Source organism: Halichoeres trimaculatus, unplaced genomic scaffold (genome assembly GCF_033239565.1).
Source record: "Halichoeres trimaculatus isolate MK-OKI-2021-1 unplaced genomic scaffold, fHalTri1.1 fHalTri1_scaffold_2, whole genome shotgun sequence".
NCBI classification, from domain to species: Eukaryota; Metazoa; Chordata; class Actinopteri; order Labriformes; family Labridae; genus Halichoeres; species Halichoeres trimaculatus.
Window position 1 is genome coordinate 5,543,823 of NW_027437180.1, and position 6,000 is coordinate 5,549,822.

Genomic DNA, 6,000 nt, shown 5'->3' on the forward strand with positions numbered 1-6,000 from the left:
GACTCCAGACTTGACCCTGACTTGTGTTTTGGGACTCGTGAACAATAATTATGTTTTTTGGGGGGCAAATTAAGATTGGGGAAACGCAGTCGAGCTGAATGTGATTCCTTCTGTTTTTTCATGGTAACCATGGTAACCACTTTATGCTAGGGATGTCCTGATCAGATACATTTCAATCACTTCAATACAACAAATATAGTTTCTTATTTATAATGGAATCACCCAATGGGATTTATCGGGAAAGGGTAATGGATTGGTATTAGTGCTGCACGATTTGGGGAAAAGGTGCGATTTGCGATTAGGTGGACAATATTGCGATTGCGATTGTGCTTGCGATTTAATAAAAAAAGTTGTGTCATGATGAGTCTACAGACTTGCTTGGTTATCATGGAGAAAAATCTGAATTGCATGTGCTGACATTGTGATTGCGATTGCAATAACCTCTTTTGCAATTACGTAATTGCGTGTGCTGACATTGCGATTGCGATTGCGATAATCGTGCAGCCCCTAATTGGTATTGGATTGGTATCGGTGAAACATATTGTGAAAAAAACAGATCCGATCAGGAGTCAAAAAATCTGTATCCCTACTGTATGCATCGGGTGTGTGCGGCATAAAGCTGTATCACTTGTACACCAGATTACAAAAATGTCGATGAGCAGCAGACCTGCAGCAGCTGCTGTACCATTCTTCATTTCATCTGGTTACTAAAAACTTCAAACAGAACTAGAGCCCGACCGATATGAGATTTTTGGGGGCAATGCTGATACTGATACTGGGGGCAAAAAAAAGAAGATATCCAATATATCAGCCGATTTCCGATAGATATCGACTAATATCCAATATGTTGGCTGATATAAATAAAAGATTCATTGATATACACAGAATATTTACTGTTTATGAAAACAAATTATTATAATACCAATATGATTCAAGACAGAGACAGAAGACTGTTAAATTAAAGAAGTCAAACTTTAAACACAGTAAGAAGAAAAAAAAGTCAAACTGTTAACACACAATGAGCAACTTACACAGCGTTAAGACGCTGCATTATAGTCTTACATTAGATAATGGTGGATATGTGAATTAACAGTACCATTTATCTCTGTTTATCTCTCAAAAAAGCAACTAACACGACGTTTAAATGCCGTTCTGTAGTCTTACATTACATAATGGTAGACAGAGGCAATACAGATATATATACATATATATATACATATATATATATATATATATATATATATATATATATATATATATATATATATATATATATATATATATATATATATATATTAGTGCTGGGCAAGTTAACGCGTTAATTCGCGTTAACCCGTCAATCTATTAACGCCGTTAAATATTTCATGGCACGTTAGTGCATGTTGCTCACATGCTTTTATTTTGTAAATGTCGCTGAGCGGAAGTGAAATTGGCGGAAAAACACGATGAGTAACCAAAACAAGCGTGGAGAAGAGGGGCATTTCAGCTATATTTTTTCATCCATCGCCAGTGTTATCATAAAGTCAGCTCGTCTACCATCTTCAGACTACGACTTCGAGTTTGACGGTTGTCCTTAACGGTTTGAGCCTGAGTACACGGACGAGGAGCTCCATGAAAGAAGGATGCAGAGGGAGAGAGACAAAGAGCTGGCTCGAGAACAACAAACAGGAGCACGTCCACGACTCAACGCGAACTGGTGGTGCGCTTGTGGACAGTGTTTGCCTATGGCAACAGAAGAGGAGTGTGTTTGTGATAACGATAGATAGCGATGGATGAAAAAATATAGCCGAAATGAGCGATTTTGCAGAGATTATGTCCCGCGCTGAAGCTCCCTTGCCGTGGCCCCCGCTAAGTGCGGCTAAAATCAGCTGGATCTAAATAACTTCTGAAGGACTCCGAGCTGCACGATGTTTGTCTGGGTGAGTATATGAGCATGCACACACCTATAAATAAGGTCCAGGTGTCAAAAAAACGGAGTTGCCTTTTAAAGGCGCTCGCCGCTTTGTGTATCAGTCCGCGCGCACGGCGTGCCAGATATAAACAAACGCAGGTAGTCTGCCAGGACGAAGAGTCACGATGAGAACTAGAGCCTTATTTAGCGGTGTTTTCGTGTGAAAGCAACAAGCTGAAAATTCTCTAAATAAAGCGTGAATGCAGACCCATATCAGAGTTTTTCGGAGGGGTTTCGTTTATTTGTGTTTTTAGTCAAGTAAAATATGGCCCCGGGTGTTTGGTGCGAGCGCTCTGGGCTTCTGCTGCACAAAATCACTGCTGTAGGGGATTTCTGCCCTGAACCTTGTGATAGGACCTAACTTGTTCCATCCCAGAGTATCACTTTAATGCCCTGACAGTGGCAATAAGCTTTAATTTTGTATTTACATTTTGTAAATTTGATTTGCACTAAATATGTGATTTAACTATTACTGTATAACAAGTACTGATTTAGTGTTTGCATGACAGATGTTATGGCAGTTTCACAATGCGATTAATTACAATTAATCAGGGAAATCATGCGATTAATTTCAATTAAAAGTTTTAATCGTTGCCCAGCCCTAATATATATATATATATATATTGTTTTTTTCTGTTTAACATATTTGTTCTTCAGTATATGTGTTCATGTCCAGCATGAAAATTACCCTACTCTTCCATTCCCTAACAAAGATGTATTTAGGTACCTAAACATGGTACCTTTTGATTCTATGTGAATCAGTACCCGGTACTATTGACAGAATTAGGTCGGTACCTATAACAGTACCTTTTTTCGGAACCCATCCCTACTGCAAAGTCTGCAGTATCAGGACCAAAGATCCTGGATCCACCACATCAAATTTTATCAGACACCTGAAAACTCACCTGAATAGGGTCATAAAATTAACAACTAATCACCACTAACACTGTATGCTAACAGATAGGAGTGATAATAGTACAGTTAATGCTTTGATTACTTTTCATAGATATAGCTGTGCAGCATTCTTAGTAGACCAAATAGCAGCGGATGACTAAAGCTCATGAGAGTTATTTCTGAGACTTGAGACTTGACTCAGACTTGTGACCTAAGACTTGGGACTTGACTTGGACATGCAAAAAAAAGGCTTGTGAACATCTCTGTACCAGGATAATTCACACAGAGGTTATAATTTCAAAAATACACTCTATTCATTCTGAACATGTCATTATCAGGACAGGAGACTCTAAACGGGCTTAGGGATGAACAGGTTAAGTTTACATACACAGAGAATCAGAATTCATTGTCTTGAGGTATGCTGGGCTCAGAGGATCGTCTGTCTCTATCCATTAAAAAATGATGGATTGCCTCTGATGGGTCTACTGCCCTAAAAGCGCTTATTGAACTATTTCTGCTGGTGGTGGAAACTCTTTAATCAGGAGGTACAGATTGGAGCCAAACAGCCAAAAAGTCCAGTCAATACGGTCTAACTAAAACCTTTTAGACCTTATCAGAGCCATGCTTCCTAACCTTTTGAGGTTCTGAATGACCTTAGCGCCACATATAACACAGTAAGAGAAGCTTTGAAACATCAGATTCTGGAATGTTTCAAGAAGCCTTGTAAAGAGGATTAACTTTCAACAGTATACAGGTTTTAGAAGCAACCAGACATAAAATAAAATACCAAAAAAGTTTATGTGCTATAAAATGTACCATACCATGTAGTCTTATTGTCATTATAAATAATTCTGGTCCCCACATGGATCTGTGTGTGTGTGCAGAGCTGTGTGTTTGTGTGCAGCTTCCCCACTAAGAGGATGACAGACACACCCCAAGTTTTCGCTCAGTATTAAACTTGACAAATACGAAGCATCAAAAATGTAGCTGAGCCTAAAAATAACATCATAAATTAGTAAAGCCAGGGAAGGCCTTCAGAGCTCAGTCGGCCTCATATTCTTCCTCTGTTTCAATTTTGCACTGACTGTCATGCAGAGTGTCTTTGTATTCATGTCTTTTTCAGTATACAAAGATACATGTGTGCACTGAACACAACAAGCAGGACAGCCAACAAGCAGACGGAGTGAAGTCACATGCACAGAGGAAGAGTGAGGCACTTATTAACATGTTACAGTGGAGTGGAGTCAGGAAGATGATGCATGATGCAGCAGAATATCTGGAGCATCATCTATGCATACAGTAGAGTTTGTGCTGTGTCTGTGTGCACACATACACTGCTGTGTGTATGTGCATGTTTCTGGCTGCAGCGATGCATTTGTAAAACACATTTTGATTTCAAACAGACAACACTCTGTTAGTCTGTTCATCAATTCTTAAGCAGTGGTTGGATATGGAAAATGACTGAGTCATTTGCTCTAAAAGGGGGGCAGGGAATGCCTCAGTCTGTTTGTATCTACACTGACTTAAGTGAAACATTTAGAGCATGAGGACCACACTCCTGGTACCGCCCAGTCCTGCCTATGAACCCCCTCCTCCCCACATCTCTTCAGTAAGCTTAAAAGTCACCATTCTGTCTCCTCTCCTCCATGTGCGCCCTTCTTTATCAGACGTCTTAGTGGATTTAAAAAGGTTAAGTCCTGAGTCAGGGCTAACTTTCACCTTGCTTCCTCCTCCCGGGATAAAACACTTCAAGAAAGAAAAGTCTTTCTGTTATTTCTCAAACGACTTCTTGTTACATGGTAGGGCTTTTGAAACGTGGTTTGAACATAAGGTGATCAGACCAGGCGTTTGTTCCGTTAAGGCATCACCCAAGAAAACGCTAGCTTGCAATGAGGAGGCACGGGATGGGAACGCACACTGTTTGTTTCTGTAGACAGAAATCTATTTTTGGCACGTTATAGCTAGTTGTATCAGAGTCTGTTTGGCTGAATAGTAGGCTAATATCGTTTAAAGACCTTACCGAGTGGCAGGTTTCTCCTCTCTAATCCTCTCCTGAGCGCAGGGCAAGCCGTCCCGACCGTCCTGGATGAGGAACAACTTCGAAAAGCGCCGCAAAAAGCCGCACCTTCCACAGACACGGGGGAATCAGTTAATCCATATCAGTTGGAGTGAAGGCAGCGTGATCAGGACGGCTCGAGGTTTACATCAAAAAGGCTGCGTTTGAGTAAGTCCCAGAGCAGGTGAGCGCGCGAGGCGTCGGTAGACGAGGGAGGCGCACGCGGCTTAAGCGACAGTAATCTTCTCTCACTCAACTCTCTCTCTCACTCTTTCGCTCCCTCTATTCCTCTGTGTGTAACACACACACACACACACACACACACACACCTACACACACACACACACACACACACACACACACTATTTTAATACTGGTGACAGTCGAATGGAGCACACTATTGTTTACACACCTGCATCTTTTCTCTGTTGGTGTCAGCGTGTGTGATTGAGCGCGTGCTAATGTTCGCTCCCGTAAACAGCTAAACAGCCCGGACAAGCAGACAACGATAGGACACATGAGGTGACCCGTTTTTATTTATTTATTTATTTTTGGATCAACTGAAATATAACACAATTTGTAGCTCAACTTAATTTGGCCTATATTTTACAATCTATATTTATCTATTTTTATTTTTGATATAAATGTATTTAAATTCATACAAATATAAATTTAAGCTTGGATAAATTGGTTAGACTGACCGTGTACTGTCCTCTGTCGCCCTCTAACGGCACTTTTGTACTACGGCGTTGATAGACCCATTGTAGAGCATAAGATTTTTGATCATTTTGACTCTTGAGATACCATGCTGCTGACCCAAATCACATATATGTATTTTATATTTACGAAAATATTGTATATCCATGTACAGATATTGAGTAACATCTTGTTATTATTACTTTATTGTCGTTAAAATGGACAAGCAGTTTGTCTTCTTGAATCTCAGAGGTTCTCCGAAGTAACTTTCAGAAGTCCTTCTCAGACTTCAATGAGACATGAAACAAAGGATTTTGCCTCAATGTTTGTGCCACTCACAAAAACACTGCACAAAGTTGCAAATAAAGGAATCATCAATAAAGGACACCTTAGAGGTGATTTG

General features: G+C 40.1%; 1 protein-coding gene across 1 annotated transcript in view; it reads right to left on the bottom strand.

Moving 5' to 3' along the window:
- frmpd1a (FERM and PDZ domain containing 1a) overlaps positions 1 to 5,146 on the bottom strand; it is a 73,997-nt gene extending 68,851 nt beyond the window's left edge. The window contains exon 1 of the mRNA XM_074665407.1: positions 4,866 to 5,146. The gene's annotated coding sequence lies outside the window, so the exon portion shown is untranslated. The remainder of the gene's footprint in view (positions 1 to 4,865) is intronic.
- Between the last annotated feature and the right edge of the window lie 854 nt (positions 5,147 to 6,000).